The sequence below is a fragment of the Bubalus bubalis genome, chromosome 8 (genome assembly GCF_019923935.1).
Source record: "Bubalus bubalis isolate 160015118507 breed Murrah chromosome 8, NDDB_SH_1, whole genome shotgun sequence".
Classification (NCBI taxonomy): Eukaryota; Metazoa; Chordata; class Mammalia; order Artiodactyla; family Bovidae; genus Bubalus; species Bubalus bubalis.
The window spans coordinates 31289687-31313774 of NC_059164.1; the positions used below are offsets into that span (position 1 = coordinate 31289687).

Below are 24088 nucleotides of genomic sequence, written 5' to 3' on the forward strand. Positions count from 1 at the left end.
CAAAAAGAGTAAAAGTATCTAGTAACTACTACAGATGTAATATCCCAGGAGAAATCTAACAAGCTGAATACCAGGACTCAACATTTCAATCAGGAAAACCTTTTTTTTAAACTTTCCTTTGTAATCATGTCTCACAGAAAGATCTCATACGCTTAGAGTCAGCTAAACCTCAAGACTTTTTTCATACAAATTGTTTCCAAACCAGGTCACTCCTATCTTACACTTAACCAATCAACTCTTAAGAATTTAAGTGACAATTTAGCATTTTAGATTGATTCACACATCATAGATACATAAACATTTGCTCAGTGAATGAATAAGTGAGCAAACCTTTGAAACTTTGCTGATTTGGGCCCTGAATTCCATTGTTTTTTAAATATAACATTTACCTTGTTATAGTAGCTCTCCATCATAGCTGACATCACAGCATACAATAAAAGTGATCCTGAAAGCAAGGAATTTTGTACTAGAGGAAAAGTAAGGAAATGGGGTTAGAGATATGTTGTAAAGCTATCTATATGTAAGAAATTATTAGTGCAATAACAATAAACAACTTTTCCCAAAGTAGACACAGGCTAAGTACAGAAGGTGCCAAACTAAGTACATATCCATGATAAAAATCTATTTTCAATGTTTAGAATGGAGATGGAATAGGGGCCTAGGCTGAACAAAGTTCCAGATCAGCCAAAGAAATAGGAAATCTCTGAAACAGATAACAGGAGAAATATCAAGGAGAAAATAAAAGTATACAAGAATTATAACAATGAATCTTATGACTGTCCAAGAAGACAACAAAGAAAACAAATAGTTCCAATGAAATGAAAGCACTGAAAGCCAGTGCTTTCATTGGGATCTAATAGAGAGAAAGAAAAAAAAAATGACATAGGCAGTACAGTCACAGGATTTTTACAATTAAAACACAAGAAAAATTACTTTTGCCTGTTGTCAATGAAGACAATACCATTAAAATTGAAATTTTCCAGTCTTTATCATCAAGAAACTAAGTGAAAGTCACAGGCATGTCCAACTCTTTGGGACACCATGGACTATACAGTCCCAGGAATTCTCCAGGCCAGAATACTGGAGTGGGTAGCCCTTCCCCTCTCCAGGGGATCTTCCCAACCCAGGGATCCAACCCAGGTCTCAAACATCACAGGGGGTTTTTTACCAGCTGAGCCACAAGGGAAGCCCAAGAATACTGGAGTGGGTAGCCTATCCCTTCTCTAGCAGATTTTCCCGACCCAGGAATCAAACCAGGGTCTCCTACATTGCAGGCAGATTCCTTACCAACTGAGCTATCAGGGAAGCCCCAAGAAACTAGGGAATAAATTATTTATAACATGAAGATTTACCTCCATTGCCTCACTCTGCCCTCATATTCCAACATACAAACCATTATGCATTATCAACATTACTTGATAAAAGGAAAATCTTCTTTTATCATATAAGAACGATTAATGTAGCTCTTTGAGTAGATTCACATCTACTTTCATCACTCTTTAGAAAGTGTGTTAATCAGTCATATCTGACTCTTTGCAACCCCATGGACCATAGCCCACTAGGCTCCTCTGTCCATGGAATTCTCCAGACAAAAACACTGAAGTGGGTTGCCATTTCCTTCTCCAGGGCATCTTCCCAACCCAGGGATCAAACCTGGGTCTCCCACATTGCAGGCAGGCTCTTTACTGTCTGAGCCACTAGGGAAGCCCCCTCATTGGCTTTAACCAGAGAAAATGACCTTGAACTTAAAGTATCACTGCTTTTCAGTTCCTTTTTAAAATTATTTATTTATTTATTTATTTTTGGCTGTGCTGAAACTTCGTTGCTGCAAGAGGGCTTTCTCAGTTGCGGTAAATGGACTTCTCACTGCAGTGGCTTCTCTTGTTGCAGCTGATGGATACTAGGCATGCAAAGCCAGTAGTTGGCAGCACACGGGCTTAGTTGCCCCACAGCATGTGGAATCTTCCCAGACAAGGGATCCAACCTGTGTCCCCTGCACTGGTAGGTGGATTCTTAACCACTGTACCACCAGGGGAGGCCTCAGTTTCTTTTAAACCAACAACCTACTTTAAGCCTTGTTTGATGATAGAAGTATGGCACAGTAATAGCTGGTATTACAAGGCTTTAATGAAAAGAATTTTTATATACTAGAACATTCTTAGTCTTTACAAATATAAACATAAGCTTTCTTAAAAGATAAAGCCCTCTGGTTAAGAACTTTCCATTTGCCTGCCAGATGATGTCTTACATCTATAATTAAGTGGCTGGTTTCAATTTGTTAATCAAATAAAGTACAAATTATTTTGGAAGATTAAGAAAAAGCTTTTGCTCTTCATTTTGTTCAGTTAAAAATTATGTCTGACTCTTTGTGACCCCATAGACTGCAGCACGCCAGGCTTCCCTGTCCTTCACCATCTCCCGGAGCTTGCTCAAACTCATGTCCATTGAGCCGGTGATGGCACCTGACCATCTCATTCTCTGTCACTCCCTTCTCCTCCTGCCCTCAACCTTTCCTAGCATCAGGGTCTTTTCCAATGAGTTAGCTCTCCGCATCTGGTGGCCAAAAGATCTATAAGATTATTTTTTTTTTAATTACAAATCACCAGAAAAGAGGATACTATGAAGAACTTCACCACTAGTGTACATAACTTTAAAGTTTAAGATTGTATGGTAATTACAGGCAAAGTTCAGTTCAGATACTAGAAGCAGGAATATATACAGTCAAGTATTCAATAAAGATTTGTTGAATAAAGAAATAAATTTAATCCTTCATAATGCCTGTCAAACATGCCATCTGCTCTCCATCTCTATGGCAACACCCTCAGTCTCAGTTTTTATTGCCTCTGTAGGCTCCAGTCACAGCCTTCCTGCTCCTGTTTCTTCTCCAGGGCACTATACACATTACCGCCAAACTAATCTTCCTAAAACACTGCTTTTCTCCTGAAACATACTATGACATTTTTCCATATTATATCTGTCAGATGTTCTACCTCAAGGTCCCCTTGTAATACAGCCACAATTTACTTAACTGCTGTTCTCCAAAATGTATCTTGTCTTTCCAACCCCCATGCCTGCCTATGCTTTTCCTCTCTACTATATTTTCCTTTTATGCCTCAGTTTTTTACAGCCTTCCCAAGAAATACTCAGGGCCTGCATTGATGAAGGGCTAGCAAGGCAAATGGTCAGGAGAGAACTATGGCATGACATCTGTGAGCCACAAAAGCATCATTTGATTGACTTGTTTAAAGACTGATTGATTGACTGACCTTGACTTAGAAAAAATCTTACTAGAGTTTTTTCAAGAATATTTTTACAAGAATTCTAGATTCCACTAATAGAAGTTATGCATTTAATTAAAAATAAAAGTACTAGACAAACTTATTTACAAAAGAGAAACAGAGTCACAGACGCAGAAAACAAACTTATGGTTATCAAAGGGGAAAGGAAGGGAGAGATAAATTGGGAGACTGGGTTGACATATATACACTACTATAAAATAGACAACTAATAAGAACCTACAGTATAGCACAGGGAACTCTACTCAATACTCTGTAATATCATGGAATGATTACATGGAATAATAACATGGAATGTAATAACATGGAATGATGCTGTACATCAAAAACTAACACAATATTATAAGTCAACTATACTCCAATAAAAAGTAATTAAAAATAAAGTAAAAATAATAACAAAATAAAAGAATCAGAAACTGAATTATTTTATATTTAATGCTGGGAAGAAATCTACAAGGGCAATTATTAGTTGAATTATGATTTTTCCAAAATGTTTGTAGTGTTTTTTACAAAATATAATTACAGTATACACTAAATGATCTAAGTATTACTTCAGTAAATCATAGTCCATGATGCCCTGACACCTAAGACACAAACTGTAAAGTTTATGTTGACAGATTATAAAAGTTTGAAACTACAAAAGTTACCTCAAAACCATTCACTGACATAATTATTGTATAAGTAAGTAGCATAGTGATCAGTAATGCTTTTTACACATTCATTAGACCAGGACCTCAAGTTGACAAATTATATACCCATCCCCTGTCTAGCTCATACAATTTATCCAGACAGCAGCCAGGCAGGGCCCAAGCGGGAAGAAAACAAGAGAACAAGGCTAGACAAAAACAGACATAGGATGAGAATCGGTCATGTGTATAATTTACTCAGTAATTTTATACATGCAAAAAATATTATATATTAAAATTGCAATATTAATAATTCAACAAGCCTTGAGTGCCTACTGAGTATCAGTTCAGTTCAGTCGCTCAGTTGTGTCCGACTCTTTGCGACCCCATGAATCGCAGCACACCAGGCCTCCCTATCCATCACCAACTCCCGGAGTTCACTCAGACTCACATCCATCGAGTCAGTGATGCCATCCAGCCATCTCATCCTCTGTCGTCCCCTTCTCCTCCCGCCCCCAATCCCTCCCAGCATCAGAGTCTTTTCCAATGAGTCAACTCTTCGCATGAGGTGGCCAAAGTACTGGAGTTTCAGCTTTATTCCTTCCAAAGAAATCCCAGGGCTGATCTCCTTCAGAATGGACTGGTTGGATCTCCTTGCAGTCCAAGGGACTCTCAAGAGTCTTCTCCAACACCACAGTTCAAAAGCATCAATTCTTCAGCGCTCAGCTTTCTTCACAGTCCAACTCTCACATCCATACATGACCACAGGAAAAACCAGAGCCTTGACTAGACAGACCTTTGTTGGCAAAGTAATGTCTCTGCTTTTCAATATGCTATCTAGGTTTTTTTTGATTACTACAGACAAATTGTGGTACCGTCTAAAGCCTGAAACTATTATGCCTCTAGCTTTGTTCTTTTTCTTCGGGATTGTTTCGGCAACTTTGGGTCTTTTATGTTCCATACAAATTTTAGGGTTATCTGTTCTGGTTCTGTGAAAAATGTCATGAGTAATTTGATAGGGATTGTGTTGAATCTGTAGATTTCTTTAGATAATATGGCCATTTTAACAATATTAACTCTTCCAATCACAGTCTTTTCATTTCTGTGAATCATCTTCAGTTTCCTTTATCAATATTTCATAATTCTCAGCTCTTTCACTCCTTGGTCAGGTTTATTCCTAAGCATTTTATTTATTTATTTACGGGTGTGATTTTTAAAGGATTTTTTTTAACTTTTCTTTTATGGTATTTTGTTGTTAGTATAAAGAAATGCAACAAATTTCTGTATGTTAAAAATTATCTCTATTTGAGGACAGATTTTATGATTTTTTAAATAAGTTAGGCTACAAACTTATCAGAATATGGCAAAGTAATCTAAATCAAGTTTGTTTAAAAACAAAAACCAAATACAGAATTTGAACTTGTCAGGAACATAGCTCCTATCCATATAACTTATTTGCAATGCTGGCTGTATGACTAAGTTGGTATTAAGGCTGGAAAAAAGTTAAATCTAATAGGCAAGTCATTTCAATGACAAATCTTTAACGTAACTAGCTGCTTACAATCATTTTTCTCATTTATTTTGTTACGTTTGAAGGGGAGAAAGATACATTCTTTGACATCTCTGCAAAGCCCAATAATTCAGCATTTCTGAGGTAGAAGAAACAACTTTGAAGATATAACCTCCCCATCCCCCACTAGGAAATCAAGGCACATATACAGGTTAAATACAAGATCATTCTTCTACGCAGTTACAGAAATACTAGTAGAATACCAAACTCCTGGCTCCTTTCAAGTACACATCATATTCTTGTTGTAGAGTACAAATAATCAGGGAAAATAAAAAGATCACTGTCCTTATTAATGCACTGAACCAGGTAAATGCACTATAATTTAAGCAGTGCTTCCTAAACTGTTCTTAAAAATGTTCCAAAAGATATTAACAGTAGTACCAAAGAAGAAAAGGCTTTTCCTGTGAAAATTTTATTCAAGAAAGTTAAAGGAGTTTTCTTTCTTTTTAATCAAAGGATTTCTCAGCACCTTTTAATATGCTAAATCTGTGTTATGAACCTCCAAGAACGGTGTTTAGAATGAAATATTTTCCCAGGAGTATTTGACCATTAGATCCTTTATGGTCCAGATATAACTGGCATCATCAGGAGTATAGTCTAGAAAACAGTGCAAGTCAAATGTGTCAACAACAGATGTCCAAGGATGATGTTGGGATAATGATTAACATTTCTCAAGCCCTTGTGTATCTGGCACTTTGCTAAGTGCTTATGGGAATTTCCAGTTAATACTCACAGACTTCCTAAATGGTAAATTAAAATAATCTCCATTTCACAAAAAAAGGAAGATGAAGCTTAAAGAAATAACCTGTCCAAGGTCACAAACTAATAAGTGGCTGAGTTAAGATCAGAACGCAAGCAGCCCAACTTGAGTCCCCTTTCTCAATCACACTTCATGTTATCAACAATCCCAACCCACAGCACATAACAGTTCAAAGTTTATAGTACATTGTCTCTTGAATAATTTACTCTTTTATCCTTTACTTCTTCACATTTTTATACTAAACTGAAAACTAGAATATTTTCATTTCAAAATAAATTGGTAGGGGAAAACAAATTACATGTGTGATTCTGTTTTTGCAGCCAAGTTGAGAACTATGCTGCTGCTGCTGCTGCTAAGTCTCTTCAGTCATGTCTGACTCTGTGCGACCCCACAGACGTCAGCCCACCAGGCTCCCCCGTCCCTGGGATTCTCCAGGTAAGAACACTGGAGTGGGTTGCCATTTCCTTCTCCAATGCATGAACATGAAAAGTTAAAGTGAAGTCGCTCAGTCGTGTCTGACTCTTCGCGACCCCATGGACTGCAGCCCACCAGGCTCCTCCGTCCATGGGATTTTCCAGGCAAGAGTACTGGAGTGGAGTGCCATTGCCTTCTCCGGTTGAGAACTATAGGGTCACAGAAAAACATGGTAGGGTGACCAAGCAAAAGTCTTCTTCATTTCACAGGGAAACCCACCTCTGCCACTTGGTAGCATCCGACTGAGAAAATTCTTGGTTTCAGCGCTTTTCTCAACACTGGAATGAAGGAAGAGAAAGGGGATGAAAAAGTATATTACTGATAATCACCACAGTAACAACAGACTGTTAATAAGGGTGCTTCAGACTGTGTGGATATGTTGTTGTTGTTCAGTTGCTAAGTTGTGACCCCACAGACTACAGCACACCAGGCTCCTGTGTCCTCACTATCACTTGAAATTTGCTCAAATTCATACCCACGGAGTCTGTGATGCTAACTGAAGCTTAAATGCCAGAATTAAGTTACAATTTTTATTTGCCCATAAATTGGAGGGTTTTGTTGTTTGTTTTGCAAATAATTTTTTTTTTTTAACCTAGGACTGAGACTTTTATTCAGTTTGATAATTTAGTTTACCCTATTCTCAGTACTCTGGTAAACTACTTCCAAATGATGAAAAAGCAAGTGTTCTTTTTTTGTACAGGTCCAAAATTTTCTCTTTCAACCAAGTGTCTCAAAACACTATAAAAGACACAGTGCTCTGCCCTGCTGTTATTATAACAGGCGAAGTAAGGTGGCTGAGATTATGTACAAGCAATTAGTTCAAATTAATGTCATAATAAAAACTATTTTATTCGGTCTTTCTCTTCCATCTCCATACTTTGAAAAAGCAACCAGGTTTATTGGCAGAAGCTTCTGAACACTTAAAACATAAATAACTCATAAATACTTCCTCCATGCCAAATCAAACAAAATTCAGTTGAACTAGAGAATTAGCTAGCTGCTTGCCATTGACTATATTTGTAGGGAGATGGAAGGAGACAAATAGTTATCTATTTATTTATTTGAGACAAACAGTTATTACCTTCTCCATTAAGCTATACACATTTCTCTCTCCCTTGCCTTGCCTAGGGGAAGATTAAAAAGTTCTAAGGTTTTGGAACTGAGTTTAGCAAATTGTTCCTTGGAGATGGGCAAGTTAAGAGTATCTGCTACAACCAAGCATTCCAACTAGCTGTATTAGTTTGTTATGGTTGCTGTAACAAAGTACCATAGAATGAGTGACTTAAACAATAGAAATTATTTTCTCACAGTTCTGGAGGTTAAAAGTCTAATAATCAAGGTGTCAACAGGGTTGATTCCTTCTGAGAGTCGTTAAGGAAAGGATCTATTCCAAGCCTTTTTCCTTGATGTCATCTTCTCCCTGTGCTTTCACATTATCTTCTATCTGTAAAGATATACCTAAATTTCTTCTTATAAGGACACCAGTCACATTGGATTAGGAGCTATCCTAATTACCTCATTTTCACTTAGTTACCTATATAAAGACCCTACCAACAAATACGGGGGGATTAGGACTTCGACATATGAAAGAGGGACTGGAGTGGGGGTGGAGGGACACATAATCCAGCCTGTTAACACCATCAAAGCTGCATGCAATAAACTAGGGTTGCAGCACTTCATCTCTTGCACTAGAGTTGCTGAAATATCATCTATTTATTCATAAACTATTAAATGTCTTCTAAGTCCTAGATGCTAGATTTACAAAAATGAATATGACATAATCCCTGACTTGAGGGATTCATAGTCTATTAGGGGAAACAAGTAAACCTAAACAGCAGAAATGAGTGTCCTTTCATCCCTTTTGAAACAAATCAAGGCAAATCAGGGTATAAGCAAACAAAATAATAAAAGCAAACACCATGAGGAAAATGAGAAGGAATATTAAAGGAAGTCCAGTGGAAATATTATCTTGCAATCATTTTGCTATCACTTGCCCCTCTTTCTCTTTCCCCAAAATGACAACACATAGACACTTTCCAAAGCACAGCTCTACTTTAATTCCTTCAAAGTGTTCTGCATTCTTAACCAGCAGTTTTCCTTTTTCTAGTGTTGGAGAAAAAGAAGAGAGAAATGTTAAGAGAAACAAATTTCAAGTGACTCATGGGTTGGCTTGATGTCTTAGGGTGAGTCACTGCCCTTTCAAAAACTGGAATAAGATGTTCAACCATTAGTGATGTCTGCCAACAGAAGTTCAGATGCTCAATTAGAAACTGATGAGGACAAACGGGGGCTGGGGCAGAGGGGAGGGAGGGGTTATAATGATAAAATGCAAATAAACACAGCTGATGGTGGTAATGTGTACTAACAGAGCCATAATAATAAAAGCAACAGATCTTGACTACACTACAAAATCCTATTTGTCTCAATCAGAAACTCAGTGGATCTTATTAATACAGCTGCTTTTCCTTGGTTTAAAAAATTATAGTAACCAAAGATGAAATAAACCGTTCAGTAAGATCATGTTGATTCACTGGGGTAAGAGTCAATTTGCTTTAGCAGAGGCTGAATTATAAACTTAATTTTTCAATAAAAGTTTTTAATAATGTTATATGGTAGTATAACTGATGTTGCTTTGCAGCTGAATGTGAAACTAAAATTAGTACAGCAAAAATTTCTATCTTGGTTCTCTCAAAAGTATTTGAAAGTCCTGTAAGAATGTTTAATCCCTAAAGTAGTTGAAGTATTTCTATTCAATTATGAAGTGTTTCTGAAGAAAGGGCTTATAACAGAAAATTAAATATCTTTGAGTTCTGTCACTAATAACCAATTCTTAACTGATAAATCCAAATTTAATAAATCACATTATATTACAATAAATTCTGGAGTTTTATAACCTGGTGTCATGAAAAATATCTGCCCTGATTACCATCCAACGACCAATTCAATATGATTTCCACGAAGAAGCTGGTCTTTCTGAAGTGCTACTGAAAACTGTATAACATATGTGTAGCTCTCACAGTGGAAAGAACAAGTTTTCCCCTTACTTTTCTTTACATTGTCTTTCTTGGACTGTCTTTCCTTTAACCTCGACATACTATTATCACAGATAAATTATCACAGATAAATATCATCTCCAAATAAAACTGTTAAAATTTAAATAACATATACATGATAGAGTTTATTGAAAGGAATCCCTTTATAAAATATTTTAAATAGAAAACATATTAATAGTTAACACAAATTACAGCAAACATAACTAATATTTATCTTCCACTTCTTCCTATGAGGAGAGAAATCATACCTTATATTCCTTTGACAACCACCCCCTTCTCCAAGTGTTTTAACACAGCTCAATAATAGAAGCAACATGACATAATGAAAAGATTCCAAAAAACTGGGAATCCCTAGGGAACCTGACTTTCAAGGCCAGAGGGATTTGATTTCAGGACTTCCACAGGACTGGGGAAAACAGAGACACCACTCTTGGAGGACACAAACAAAACCTTGCATGTACCAAGACCCAGGGGAAAGGAGCAGTGACCCCACAGGAAACCGAACCAGACCTGCCTGCTAGTGTTAGAGGGTCTCCTGTGGAGGTGTGGGTCATGTGGGTCAGCAGTGGGTCACCGTGGAGACAGGAGCACTGGCAGAAGCAGTCCTGGATTGGTGCCCCTTGGCCTAAGTTCTCTTGGAGGTCACCATTAACCCTACCATAGAGGTGGCAGACCCCAGAGCTGGGCGGCCTCAGGTCAAACAACTAACAGGGACAAACCTATCAGGAGCACAGCCCTGCCCACCAGGGCAAGATCCAGTCTTTCCCATGGCCAGTCCCTCCCATCAGGAAGCTTACACAGGCCTCTTAGTGTCATCCACCAGAGGGCAGACAGAAGCAAGAAGAACCACAATCCTGCAGCAGCTAGAACAAAAATCACATTGCAGAAGATTTATCAGAATAAAAAAGCAAAAAGTTATGTCCCAGATGAAAGGACAAGAAAAACACCAGAGAAACAACTAAATGAAATAGAGATAAGCAATATTCCAGAAAAAGAATTCAGAATTATGATAGTGAAGACAATCCAGGATCTTGGAAACAGAAAAGAGAAGATGCAAGAAATGTTTACCTAGAAGACCTAAAGAACAGAGTTGAACAGTACTCTAGAAGAAATCAACAGCAGAACAACTGAGGCAGAAGAATGCATAAATGCCCTGGAGAACACAATATTGGAAATCACTGCTGCAGAACAGAATATATAAAAAAGAACGGAAAAAAAATAAAAATGAAGACAGCCTAAGAGACTTCTGGGACAACATTAAACATACCAACATTCGCATTATAGGGGTCCTAGAAGGAGAAGAGAGAAAGGACTCAAGAAAATATCTGAAGAGATAATAGCTGGAAATTTCCCTAACAGGGGAAAGGAAAGTCAACCAAGTCCAGGAAGTGCAGAGTCCCAGACAGGATAAACCCAAGGACGAAAACACCAAGACACGCAGTAATCAAAATGATAAAAATTAAAGACAAAGATAAAATATTAAAAGAAACAAAGGAAAAATGACAATGTACAAGGGAACTCTCATAAGATTATTAGCTGATTTCTCAGCAGAAACTCTACAAGTCAAAAGGGAATGGCATGATATATTTAAAGTGAGCAAAGGGGAAAAACTACAACCAAGAACACTCTGCCCAGCAAGACTCTTGTTCAGATTTGATGGAGAAATCAAAAGCTTTCCAGACAAACAAAAGTTGAGAGAATTCAGCACCACCAAACCACCTTTACAAATGCTAAAAGAACTTCTCTAGGCAGGAAACACAAGAGAAGGAAGAGATCTACACAAAATAAACTCAAAACAATTAAGAAAATGGTAATTGGCCCATACATATAATTATCTTAAATGTAAAATGCATTAAATGCACCAACCAAAAGACACAGACTGGCTGGGTGAATGAAAACATGCATGTATGCACTTCCACTTACCACATCACTCTGCTTGACCCCCCAAATTTTATGTAGTTATTTTATATTGTTAGGTTAATCATGTTTTCATTATAGTTTGCAATTGTAATTATCTTTTATTTATTGTCTGGATATTGATTGTGAAAACTGATAAACATCTTTTACTACTGTGATTATGTAACTATTATTCTCTTAATACCACTGTATCATGATTGGTCAGCAGAAAATAATAGAATTCTATATCACTAAAACTACCATTTAATAGGAAAACCTGTAATCACTTTTTAAAATCCAGATGCATATCAGAATTATCTTGTAATTTTCTGAAAAACACAAATGCCCAGCTATTGCTTTATCTCCAAAGCTCCAAATGTGTTTCTAATGAACAGTCAAGTTTAAAAACAACTGGATTATATGATGACCTTTTACTTTTATCTAGTTTATTTTTTGTATTCCATATTTAGTACTCCCATTTCATTTAGTTTATGTTTCAATTTTCTCATCTTTTTGTTGTTGCTGTTCTTTCTCAAGCCTTTATCAAGCGTAGTAGAAAATCTTTGTATACATATCCATATAAATAATATGTACAATATAATATGTATATTTTAGAAAATTTGTGAATTTTTGCCTATCTAAAAAGTTTGACATTTTTATTCCACTTGTTTGACTTAGTATGAACAGAATGCTAGATTTCTAATACATATTCACTAAAAACTTTGATATAGTTCCATGTATTTTGGCATCTATGGCACCCCACTCCAGTACTCTTGCCTGGAAAATCCCATGGGCAGAGGAGCCTGGTGGGCTGCAGTGCATGGGGTCACTGAGGATCGGACACGACTGAGCGACTTCACTTTCACTTTTCACCCTCATGCATTGGAGAAGGAAATGGCAATCCACTCCAGTGTTCTTGCCTGGAGAATCCCAGGGACGGGGAGCCTGGTGGGCTGCCGTCTATGGGGTCGCACAGTCGGACACGACTGAAGCGACTTAGCAGCAGCAGCAGCAGCATTACTGCTAAAAGTCTAGAAAATTTATTTCCTTAGTGATTTTTAAAAAAATTGAATGAAGCTTGAAACTTCTAATACAATTCTTAGAACGTGAAGAAACACTATGTTGCAAAAAAAAACAACAACACAGGAAATTAACATGTGATACAGTATTATTAACTAAAGTACAGATTTTGTTCAAATTTCACACACACAGACACACACACACACAAAGAGCCCAAAAAACCTATAACCACTTTCCAGCAAGTTACTTAAACTTTCCTCCCCTGTGAAAAGTAAGTAATAACATCTGTATTACAGGAATGTTCTAAGTATTAAATATAAATAAAGCACTGGCACATCACTGATGATCAATAACCATAGCTCTAACTATCACTAACAAAATATTTTCAGTTGGACAATCTGCATTTCATTCAACTGAACAAAATGCATTTCAGGATCTGTGGAGAGCGGGGTAAGGGATTAGGATGGAATTGGGAGAGAAGTTTCATTAGCTTCTAATACCCTCCAGTTACAATACTTCAATCTTTATTTGTTCTTCGCTGATTAACTTTCTGATTTAGCAGCCTTATCTACTGCCACTGCCTCCAATTATTCCAACACCAGTTTATTCCTTAACTCCCTTTACAATATATATTTGGTTCTCATCATATACTCTCCATGACCTCAAAAATGACAATTCTACTAGTTCTGTCTCAGTACTCATTCTTTCTCTTTAACCTTGCCACAAGGATCTTCCTTTCTGAAATCCTACCAAGAAGACTTCACTGACTTCAATATTCTACTTCTATCATCCATGTAACCCATTCTTCTGATTTTCTGTACTCCTCTAATAGTCTATTTGATTTGCATATTTCTACCTTTCGTACTTAATGGATTTGTCTCCTCTCACCTGTTTCTATAATACTTCCACCTTCCATCCCACTCCTTTATCCAAACTCACTCAAAGTTTCATAATTTCCCAAAAATAGTCTCTCCCTCTTCTAACCTACTAAAGTGTGCACTGTTTTGAGGACTATGTGGTCACTCCGTCCACCACAATAATATCTATGGATTAACAAAGCAACAGGAACTTTGACATTTAGATCAAAAGAGTATATAAATGCCAAGTCAGACTAGCAGATTTTCTTGCCTCTCATTAGTGAAAGGTAGTGACTATAGTCTGTATGTTGATTATAACCAATAATGAATTAATTAAACATTAATTACATCTAAATGGGAAAAAAACAGAGGAGCTCAAAAAGATAGAAACAGAATTTACAACTGCTTGCCCAAATTAAGCATTTTTAAGGCTTATATTACTCTCTTAAATTTCCAAGCCTCTAAGTTCCTTTATAGAAGAGTAATGTATTATCTTCCAATAGCTGAAACCTCAAATAATCTTGATTGTACAGCTTAAGAAAACTCATATATACTGTTTTCCTTAGGTCTAGTGCAAATAACTGAATGTTTACACATTTATATGAGAAGTCAACTAACGTTCATCTGCTACTCAAAAGACTCTTTGTTCCAGAAAGCACCACCAAACAAGTATCATTTAACATTTACTACTAAAAGGCTACCCTGATGAAAGCTTCAATAATGACAAATATTTAAACTCGAATGGTAAAGTACTAAAGCTCCTTGATGTGTTGTGCTTAACATTCTTTACTAGGTACAAACAGTATTTAGGAATGCAAACTGATCTTGAACATCCAACACATTAAAATGTGAATTATATAAAGTACATTAAATAAATACCATCCCATTCCCATTCCAGTACCTTCTATCATAACCATACTGGACTGTTTGTTGAAACAGCAGAAGATACGATATCAACATAGAACAGACCAGTCATAATTATGATAGGGTTACCAAAAATGGAAACTAACTGGGCAAAGAGGAAAACAGTTAGTAAAACACTTAAATAAAATAATTAAGCCAACTTCTCAATAATAAAGAATAAAGAAAGAGTCTTAATTAGAAAAACAATTAGGATATTGATTAAAAATCATGAGTTATGGCATGAGAGAGGAATTGAGTTTAAACTTTACCTCTACTTGTTGCTTTTGAACAAGTATCTTAATCCCTTTCATCTCAGTTTACCTGAAAAATAAGAATAACTAATACTTATCCTGCAAAGTTGTACACAGATAAATGAAATTAATTATGCAAAGTACTTAGAAAGTGGACTTCCCTGGTGGCTCAGATGGTAAAGCATCTGCCTACAATGCAGGAGACCTGGGTTCAATCCCTAGGTCGGGAAGATCTCCTAGAGAAGGAAATGGCAACCCACTCCAGTATTCTTGCCTGTAAAATCCCATGAACGGAGGAGCCTGGTAGGCTACAGTCCATGGAGTCGCAAAGAGTCGGACACGACAGCGACTTCACTCACTCACTTAGAAAGTAGCAGATATTAAAATATCAACAAACTGTTTTCAATCCAAAAAGACCTGGACATTTTCATATAGCTAAACTACCTCATTTGTGTGTGTGTGTGTGTAGCAGAGTTTTATTAAAGTAAGAAAAGGGACAGAGCAAGCTTCTGACACAGACATCAGAAGGGGGACGGAGAACACCTCCCTTGCTAGTGTTAGCAAGGAAGTTATACTACTTCAGACCTTCAAGGAAGACAGTGCCAGAACTTATAAATTCTCTCCCCATTCTCTCTATTTCACAAAGCTGGCATATTCAGAAACCAAAACCTGAGAAAGATAATACAAAAGGAACGCTAGAGATCTTACAGAGCAATCAAATCTAGCTTTAAAGAAGTATGCTATTACCAAGTTGTCTTTATTCCAAAGAGACAAAATTGGTGAATAGCTGGATGGCATCACTGACTTGATGGACATGAGTCTGAGTGAACTCCGGGAGTTGGTGATGGACAGGGAGGCCTGGCGTGCTGCGATTCATGGGGTCACAAAGAGTCGGACACGACTGAGCGACTGATCTGATCTGATTAGGAAAGCTTTTAATATGATTCATCAAACAACAGGCAAAGAAGAAAAGCCATATAATCATATAATATATTATGAAATTTATGTGATCCAATTTAAACTTAATTCTAAAAAAGGGGAATAGAAGACTACTTCCTTAACGTACCAAAAAAAAAAAAAAAAAAAACCTGTCAAAAAGAATACACAACTATGAAAACCCTAAAGGCATTCATTCAAATAAGAAATGAGCCAAAGGTGCTCACTATTCATTAATATAATTTAACAATCTTCTAGACACTGTAATCAGTGTAATTTTTTTAAAAAAAGAAAAGGTTAAATATTGGCAAGAAAACAAAATTATCATCATTCACAAATTCTATAACTGCCTTATTATAAAATCCAATAGAAACTATTACAATTAAGAATTTCATAAAAAATAAATTTAAAAAATGGAATTTCATAAGATGATCTATTAGAAAATAGTACAACAAATTACCAACTCTTCTATGTTCCATCAGGAAGATGTAACCCTCTTTAAAATACAATGAAAAAGTATTTCACTCACAATAGCAACAAGAGGTTTTAAAATACCAAAAGTCAACTTTAAAAATAGGCAGAACCACATGAAGAAAACTACAAAACACTGAGTCATAAAAGATGACTTGAAGAAATGATGAAAATATTGTAAAGTATTTCATAGCTATCTCTAAAATAGATAAGATATCATAGCTATCTCTAAAAAATTAGTTTATATTTTCAATTAAATTCTTAACAAATTGGATTAAAGGTAATCTGAAAAAAAAAGAGAAATTATGAAAATGTTTTGAAAAAGATAACAGGAATTCACACAACCATATAGTAAGATACATTAAAAAGTTACAGTAATTAGAACTGTTTGGAATTATTGGAGCAAAAAATATAGCAAAATGAAGCAGAACAGAAAATCTCTGGGGAAAGACAATTATTCAGTAAATAGTATAAAACAATTGACTTGCCACTCTACCTTAAAATACATTTCAAACAGATTAAAGATATAAATGTTTTTTTAAAATTCTGAAAGTAATATAAGGAAAAAGAAGTAATTACTTATAGAATATGCAAACACAAGAAAGTCTAAGCAGGTAGATAACATAAAAGAAAAATCTGATAGATTTAGCTACACTAAATATCAAAAATCTGTTTAAAAATAAAAAATTCAAGCCAAAAACTAAATTAGGATGCAAATGACAAAGTGGAGAAATTATGTGCATTGCAATTTGACCAACACATAATAGTTTTATACACAGAGGTTTTATAACGCAGTATATTAAAATCCAATAGCATAATAAACAAAGGACATTAATAGATAATTCACAAAAAAATACAAATATTTAAAGTCACTAATAACAAATGAAACAAAGAAATTTATAGACTTTTCATATCAAAATAGTTTTTTAATATGGAGAGATTGCTGGCATTCTCAAGCACAATTAATAAAAATGACTATCATAACTTTCTGGAAAGCAATCTATTAATATCTACCAAAAATAATTATGTGTATCTTTTAACTTTAGAATTTCTCTTAATAAAAGATACAAGTAATGATTAATCCATCAAATTATTGGAAAGAGCTTTAATTTTTAACAATTGAAATATTGGTTAAATAAGCAATGGAAAATCCAAATGCTAGACTATTAGCCACACACTTAAAATGACAGTATGCTGTAAAAGAATAATGCTTTATTGACTCGGGTAAGCATTCATTCAATTGTGTAAAAATAACCTAGAAACAAAACAGTGTCAACAACAAACAAAAGAGTAGGTACAATATGCAGGGGGGCGGGGGGAGGGGTGGAGGGGGGCAGTTGGTGAAAAAAAAAAAAGAGTAAATTCCATTAAAAAGGACCTATGGGATATTAAAATGTTAAAATGTTAACAGTGTTAAAAATGATTATCAATAGGTGCACACACACTCAGTCACTCATTCATGTCCGACTCTTTACAGCTCCACAGACTGTAGCCGGCCAGGCTCCTCTGTCCACAGAATTTTCCAAGCAAGAATACAGGAGTGGGTTGCCATTTCCTACTCCAGGAGATCTTCCCAACCCAAGGATCAAACCTCCATCTCTTGCATCTCTTGCATTGCATGTGGATTTTTTTACCACTGTGCCATTTGGGAAGCCCATCAATGGATGAAGGCATTATTTATCATTTAGGCTTTCCTGAATTTTCCAAACTGCCTACAATTATTATATATTGGATTAGTAATTAAGAAAATACAGAATGTTTACAATATTGCTTTGACTTTAGTAACAACAGTATCCAAAATCATGTTAACACTGATAGTTCTACTCTTTTAGACTGCACCAAAACTAGAGAGGCCTACCCTCTCTATATCTGATCATATTTTTACACTTTAATCATAATGAAAGATTTTGTAGGCAAAAAGCAGAAGTGGGCGGCAGAGGGTAAAACGGTTAGATAGAATCACCAACTCGATGGACATGAATTTGAGCAAACTCCAGGAGATAGTGAAGGACAGGGAAGCCTGGCATGCTGCAGTCCCTGGAGTCACAAAGTGTCAAACACAACTTAGTAACTGAACAATACAATGAAAGAAATTTCAGAACTCTAGGAAACAATCAGACAAAAGTTTTCACGCCCATCTTTATTTATGATCAAGTGCAATGTCAAATAATATTTAGATATTAACTATTTGCTTTCAGCTCCTGCCAAATGTAGTAAGAATCAAGTGATGAACAAACCCTGGACCTCAGAACCAGCAGGGCTCAGCTTTCACCTACATCTAAAACTTGAGCCTGAAATTTTTAAAAAAGGTGGAAGGGACAGTGTGGAATATAGATACCACCTTGCTCGGGATACAAAGTATGGACCTTTGACAACTTCCAATCACAACTCTTCTCTGTCTCCCTTGGTAGAGAGAAGAATGATTTTTTTCCTCCAATGTGTTTAAAAGGCATATATCCAAAGGGCAAGTAAGCAGGATTTCTTCTGAACAAAGATGCTTTAAACAGGAGATTTGCAAAATGTTAAACGTTCTCTTTCCCCAGTACAGATATGCAGCTTAATTCCAAGGGGGTCAAAAAGATTCTAGCAGTAGTTGGCTCTCAACAGTAAGCAATAGTCAAACTGTTAATTCCATCTGCTCCCCTCCAAAAAATGACAAAGCATTACATGGTAGTACCAGGGGCTAGATTTAAGGGGTTTTTCTACGGGGCATTCATTTTCATAACACTAAGATGCTAATTATTTCTGAGCACTTCTGAGAACCAATCTTGATACATGATGACAACCTTGATGCTGATAACAAAAAAATACACTATCTTTAATATCATTTTCTTTGTTAAAGATGTTGTCTTCGTTTCTTTACTGGTCAAAGCTCTGAATTCCATCTACTATTTCCTCAGGAACATAGTTCCTATACATATCTCATTTTTCCTAATCTCTTACTTCTCACTTTCCTTACGCATATAAAAAAAAATCCAAGCATAATATCCCTTCAACTCATATCCCTCTGCAGCAGTTTCAACTATGTCTATGGAATTTCCTAAGGAACTGTGAAGTATCTATGCAACTAATCTACAGTAATAAAAAGTAGACCAGTGGTTTCAGGGATTGAGACAGAGATTACCAAGGGGCACTAGGAGACTTTTGGAGGTGATGGATATATTCATTATTTTTGATTGTGGTGATCGTTTGATGAATATCAACATGTTAAACATTCAACTGCACACTTTAAATATGTGTAGTTTATTACAAGGCAATTATACTTTCATAAAGCTATTGAAATAAATACTGAAGTCTGGGTCCTGTTTCACTCCTCAAATTGGTATAGGGGTTCCCCCTTGAAATCAGGACTCAAAAACTCCCTCAGATGATTTGAAAATGTGTAGATAAGATTAAGAACCACTGCTCTAAGGCCATCATTCTCTCATCCTTCCTCAGTTTTCTTAAAATGCCCCATGCAAGCATGTCTACTTTTTCATCATCCATTCCTGATGCAAAGAGCCGACTCATTGGAAAAGACCCTGATGCTGGGAAAGACTGAGGGCCAGAGAGGGAGGCAACAGAGGATGAGATGGCTGGATGGACTCAACGGACATGAGTTGGAGCAAACTCTAAGAGATAGTGTAGGACAGGGAAGCCTGGCATGCTACAGTCCATGGGTCACAAAGAGTCGGACCAAACAACATTCTTTCTCAGTCTTTTGGAGACTAGTTTCTGAACCACTACTCAGCTAAAACTGCACTTGTTAAAGTCACCTATGAACTCCTGACAAATTCACTGGTCCTGGAGTCATCTTCTTACTTGACACCTCTTTAAAGCCTTCAAAATTGTTGACCCATTCCTCCTCTATTTGAAAACTTCTCCACCCTTGGCATCCTTCTTGAAGTTCCTCCTATCTTTCTAACTGCTGCTGCTGCTAAGTCGCTTCAGTCTTTTCCGACTCTGTGCGACCCCATAGATGGCAGCCCACCAGGCTCCCCCGTCCCTGGGATTCTCCAGGCAAGAACACTGGAGTGGGTTGCCATTTCCTCCTCCAATGTATGAAAGTGAAAAGTGAAAGTGAAGTCGCTCAGTCGTGTCCGACTCCTAGCGACCCCATGGACTGCAGCCTACCAGGCTCCTCCGTCCATGGGATTTTCCAGGCAAGAGTACTGGAGTGGGGTGCCATTGCCTTCTCCGAATCTTTCTAACTAACACTAACTAATTCTCTTTCACACTATTCTTCCACCTATCTGCCTTTTATTTGCCTATTCTCCAATTGCTGCTTTTTATTATGTTAAAGTCTTTTCCAATCTGAGTCATTTCAACATACCCAAGTCAATACAGCTTCTTCAATGCCCCATCTTCCCTCTATCCTGATTTCCTTTACCAGTTCCACATCCTACATTCAAACACCTATCTACATCTTCATCTGAATGTCCCACAGTTTCCTCAAATTCAAAAAATCCAAAGTAGAAGGCATCATCTTCCCTCTATGTACAACTCATTTCCAATCAATGGAACCAAGTCAAACCCTCAGGATTCTTGATTCTTCCTCCCTTCTTTCCTGAGGTGACAGGATCTATCAGATTCTACCTCACTCTACCAGAATTAGCACCCAAAACACAAATCCATTACGTGGTTTCTTATTCATCATTTTCAATGCAATCCCCTTAGCCAAGGATACAGCATCCTGGGTTGGGCCTCTACCACCCTCACTGTTCTCATCTTCCACCCCATCTAACCCTCGCATTCAAGTCAAGACCAATGTTCCTAACTTTGGACTTGTCACTGACAATGACTTCTCTAAATTGCCAGGGTTGCTCCTGCCTCCTTGTTTTCTCACTTACTCTATTTTCCTGGAAAGGTATTCACTCAGCTCATGTACTTGGCAAAATTATACCATACTTTAAAGCTCTACTATGTGCCCCCAACTTTACATACATCCACGCTGAGTTAGCCATCTCCTACTCTGCTCACCCACAATGCTAGGCAAATCTCTATTCACACTCATCACAGAGTATTATAATTGTTACTTTACTTACCTGTCTTGTATATGGCATAGTAAGTTCCTAGATGACAAGAGCTGTGATATTCATTTTCTATACCTATTCAGCCTGGGGTAATGCAAATTTATGTCTGACATAATTTCGTTTATTTACAAGATGCAAACTTGATAGGGCCAAAATAGTCTTTATACTAACATTTTTTAAAGATCTCCTAATACTCATTATAAAATAAATATCAGGCAACAGGATCCTGAATAAAACAGTTGACTACAAGACATATTTAAACTCTGACTGTCAAAATACCACTGCTCTAAAAATGCAATGGAGAGCAGATTTCATAAAACAGGAATACAACAAAAAAACGAAGCACAGCAGGGATAACACACTGACTTGACCAATGCTTCATCTGATGTCCATATCCAGACACTGTTAATTCTGGTAACTAAGAGGGCTTAAAACCCTTTGTTGTTATAACTATAGTAAATCAAGAAAGAATAAATACTCCAAATCCAGAATTTATTTTCTAAAACAGGCAATGATATCCTCCCTTGCCACTTTGTTGAAATGAATTATTAGAACAGCCGACTTTGAAGCTACTATTGGCCAGCCAAGCATATCCTAAAGATTTTTTTTCTTTCTTTCTTGCCTGCACTTCAAAAATATGGTGCTCTGGGACTTAAAATGTGTTAACCTAAAGAAAAATGCTTAGAAATTGGGGGACGGGGCGGGGGGGCACGCAGAGTAGTGATCTATGGATGTTAGGAGAATGTTCTTATGGAAAACAAGCCTCCCAGGACTACTACATTGACTCAGGGTTACACCAATATTTATGACTTTATGCAGGTAAGGTTTTAAAAGCTGAAAATTTCAAACTGTAAAGTGATACACGAATCAAAGAGGCGGCATACCTGCTACAAAAACTACTGTGTGACCCAAAGGACAAATAATTTGCCAAAGGACAGCCTGGCCCTACAGACGGTAGGACGGTCTCTGAAGATAAGCAGCAGCTGCCCGCTGAACAAACTCCCCTTACCTGAAGAGCCGAGCGGCTGCCCGGCGTGTGATAGTGTATCGGAGAACCGATTCTGTGCAGTACGAAACCACCAGGGCAAAATTTAAAAATTTCAGAAACATCTATACTCTGAGGGAACAACGCACACATGTACACACCGAAGGGAGGATACCCAGTTCTGCCAGAGCGTGCAAACTTCGGCGGGTCTTTCAATGCAACAATTTTCGGACAAAATCCTAACGATTCTCGAGTATATTAGAAGAGTCGGACACGACTTAGCGACTAAACCACCACCACCTGGGGAGGACTAACTCATAGTAAAAAGAGGGTAAGGGCTGATGAAGAGCTCACCAGTGTAAATAACAAAGGAAAGAATCGTGGCTGCTTTGTCAATCTCTCCGACTTGTGGGGGAACGGGGAAGAATGTTGCTTTCAAAGACGAGGGGGACGACAGTGACCATTTTGGCCATTAGACTGGACGGGTAGTTGCAGCCTCGCTGAAGTGGGAAGGAGGAGTCGGAGGGGTGGGAGGGGTAGGAGAGGTCGGACCGAAGCATCAGCCGCTGCAGGGGGTGGGGTGTCCCACCCCAGGCAACCCAGCTGAAGGGCGGCTGGTCCGCGCGAGGCGGCTGCACCCAGGTCACGCCCGGAGGTCGGAAGGCTCCTCGCCGGGGAAGGAGAAAGACTCGAGTCCTCGCGCACAAAGCTGCCGCCGCCCAGGCAGCAGGCGGGCTGCGCCCAACTTCGGAGCGAGAAGCCGCCGGCCGCAGCCTACCACCGAGTTCCTCCCCTCAGACCCTTGGACGCCTGGGCGTCCAGCACAATCTAGCGCTCATCCGCGGCGCCTCGCGCTGGAGCCGTTACCCCCAACGAAGCCGTCGCCCCGGGGACAAAGTCCCGGTCCCCTCCCCGCCGTCGCCTCGCCCCGGCTCCTCCCTGACAAAAAAAGTTATCGGTCGCCGGCCGCCCTGGGGGCCCGGCGCGGTTCTCTCCACAGGACTTACCAGAGCGGCTCTCCAAGCTCGACCTCCAGAACCGCGACTTGTCTGGCTCGCAACGACAGCGACGGCTGCTGCTCCGAATAAGCAGCACCACCTGCCCCCGCCTTCTTCCTAGCAGAACGGGTCCTGGCGAGCCATCTTCCCCCTCCGCTCACTCACTGACAACCCAGTCCCGAGCGCCGCCACAGCCGCCAGCTACTCTGACGGGCAAGACCAGGGACCCGTCCCCAGGCAGCCAACCACCACCGCCCCACGCCAGCTCGGCCTATCGCCGCTCGCTGGGGCGGGATCAGAGCAACTTCTCCACCAATGAAGATCTTCTTTTGCTAGGCCCGGGGCGGGGCCATGAGGTGGGAGGGAGAGAGACTTGGTGGGCGTGGTCTGAGCGATAAGACGTGGTCGGCGTCCCCGAGAGATGATTGACTGTTAAGATTGAAGCTGCATCTAGGCGATAGTGATCAGAGAAGGTCTATTGGACTCAGCCTTTAGTATTTACAGCTCTTCCAGAAGAAAATAAGCCTTTCGGAATGATGTTCACCATAATCGCAGAAGAGAAACTAACTGATATTTTATTTCTTGGTCAGGAGGATTTACTTCACAGTAATTTGAGTCACCAGAATTTCTCAAAACCTTATCAAATCCTGAAGTGGGGGGTGGGGGGAGGGGTGGGAGGAGGGAAATGGTAATAAAATACGTTTTTGCAAAATGGTAATAAAAACTCTTTTCCTCTTACATCATTGCTTTTGGCCTTAGTCTGGAAAAAAGTCAAACACAATTCCACAGTATTCGTTCCATGAGCTGCTTTTTTTTTTCCCCCTTCAACTTCCCTCCCTTCTCTTCTCCTAAATACTAAATATTTTATATAACGACTGGAACCTAAGCACATCCCAACTGTTTCCTACATATAGTTACTCTGTTTTTTACCTTGTCAACTTATCCTACCACATCCCTCTCAAGTCTCATCAGAATTAATT

General features: G+C 38.2%; 1 protein-coding gene across 6 annotated transcripts in view; it reads right to left on the reverse strand.

Moving 5' to 3' along the window:
* FAM126A (family with sequence similarity 126 member A) overlaps positions 1 to 23341 on the reverse strand; it is an 85536-nt gene extending 62195 nt beyond the window's left edge. Inside the window, exons 1-3 of one of the 6 annotated variants that reach the window (XM_045166368.1) lie at positions 23118 to 23338; positions 14725 to 14776; positions 6946 to 7004 (exon numbers count right to left, since the gene is read on the reverse strand). The gene's annotated coding sequence lies outside the window, so the exon portion shown is untranslated. Of the gene's footprint in view, positions 1 to 6945; positions 7005 to 14724; positions 14777 to 23117 lie in introns of all 6 variants that reach the window. The other 5 variants (XM_025290964.3, XM_025290959.3, XM_025290966.3 and 2 more) reach the window with 5 other exon arrangements.
* Between the last annotated feature and the right edge of the window lie 747 nt (positions 23342 to 24088).